At 44.5% G+C, this 1,975-nt stretch overlaps 1 non-coding gene across 1 annotated transcript; it reads right to left on the reverse strand.

The window, feature by feature from the left end:
- Nucleotides 1-72, reverse strand: TRNAH-GUG (transfer RNA histidin (anticodon GUG)). The gene has a single exon. It is a non-coding gene; the product is annotated as a tRNA-His (tRNA).
- Nucleotides 73-1,975: the final 1,903 nt, after the last annotated feature.

Consider the following 1,975-nt stretch of genomic DNA (forward strand, 5'->3'; position numbering starts at 1 on the left):
TGCCGTGACTCGGATTTGAACCGAGGTTGCTGCGGCCACAACGCAGAGTACTAACCACTATACGATCACGGCAAGCTATCGGAAAACTGTAAATTAAAGTGACAGCTTTTTTCCCCAGTGCTCTCCAAAATTTTATGCAAATGGTGCCACCTACAGTTTACACTGAGTTTTAGCAGCTGGTTCTAAACATTCTTGCAAGTAATTACATGTTACTGTCTTCTCAAAATCGGTTCCAGACTTATTTTTCCTTTCTCTCAATAACGCATGCTTATCAGGATTGCCTAAAAACAGGCTCAGGAGAGTTATAATAACCCTTCTTCTGTCCCCCAAATCTTTTCAGAGAGAACGTTTTTTTCCTATTTTATCAGTCATGGGGAAGGCAAAGTCATGACAACAGAAAAGTCTGGCAGTGTGCTGTAGAGACAGATTTAGACAAAAGAACAAAATCTACTTAACTGAAAACTGCATTTGCTGAGTTGAACCAGGTATGATTCATTCTAATGTAAGTGCTTGTATTGATGGACATCCTCTTCCTTACCTCTGTGTACTGGTTTTGGCTGGGATAGAGTTAATTTCCTTCCTAGTAGCTGGTGCAGCGCTGTGTTTTGGATTTAGCATGAGAATAATGTTGGTAGCACACCGACATTTGTTGTTAAGTTGTTGCTAAGTCGTGCTTACACTAGTCAAGGACTTTTCAGCTTCCCATGCTCTACCAACTGAGAAGGCTGGAGGTGCACAAGGAGCTGGGAGGGGGCACAGCCAGGACAGCTGACCCAAACTGGCCAAAGGGACATTCCATACCATGTGACGTCATGCTCAATACATAAACTGGGGAAAGCTGGCCGGGGGGGCCGCTGCTCGGGGTCTGGCTGGGCATCAGCTGGCGGGTGGTGAGCAATTGCATTGTGCATCACTTGCTTTGTATATTCTTTTATCATTATTACTATTGTACTTTATTTTAATTATTAAACTGTTCTTATCTCAACCCATGAGTTTTCTCACTTGTGCTCTTCCAATTCTCTCCCCCATCCCACTAGGGTGGGGGGAGTGAACAAGCAGCTGTGTGGTGCTCAGTGGCTGACTGAGGTTAAACCATGACACTCTGCAATAAGAACAGAACATTAAAACATCCTTTTCCATAATTTGTATTCTCTACTGTGGAGGGAAATGGTCAAATGCTACAGATGAAGTCTGGGGGCAGTGATCACTTAGCTTCTATCAACTAAGACCATCAATTAGTGTTATACTGAATCAACTGCTGAGAAGCACCTGCCCTTTGTCAGATGTTCAGACACAAAAAGACTGTAAACAACATTCAGATAGGCACAATAGCAGAAAATTGTTAGTTCTCTCAAATAAGAGCTCCAACAGAAATCAAGCTGTGCAACATAAAGAAAGATTATCATGGGGAAAGAGAATAATGCAGCAAGCTCTGGGACACTCAAGCCCTGCTCAGAAAATGCAGCCTGTTTTCCTCATGCTCACCCTTCCCACAGTTATAGTCATTATTTTATTAAAAAACTTAACTGCTTTGCAAACCTTGCCTGGCTGATAGCCTTGGAGATCACAGCAACACCACCACTGCAGTGGCACAGTGCCACACTGGGTCTCTGAAGAAGGAGGAAGACATACAAAGAGACTTACTAGGCTGTCATACACAAGACCATTAAAATGTCTTCAGCATGTCTTCAATGTACTGAGATGTGGGTTAACTCTGGATGAAGGTCTGCACGGTGGGGACTAATCCATGAGTAGACTGTGCGAAAGAGACATCAGGCTGGGACTTTAAAAGGCAAACTTACTAAACACACTCTGGTCTGCCAGAGTGCTGAATCGCACTGCCTCTGCCTTAGGGAAATGCACGGGTACTTCCTGCAAGCACAAGGAGGGGTCCTCCCTGCCGCCGGAGCTGCAGGAGGGAAGGAGAAGGTATCTCTCTCTCTCTCTTTCTGATGGTTGCTGGGGACACATTGAG

Source organism: Aptenodytes patagonicus, chromosome Z (genome assembly GCF_965638725.1).
Source record: "Aptenodytes patagonicus chromosome Z, bAptPat1.pri.cur, whole genome shotgun sequence".
In the NCBI taxonomy this organism is placed as follows: domain Eukaryota; kingdom Metazoa; phylum Chordata; class Aves; order Sphenisciformes; family Spheniscidae; genus Aptenodytes; species Aptenodytes patagonicus.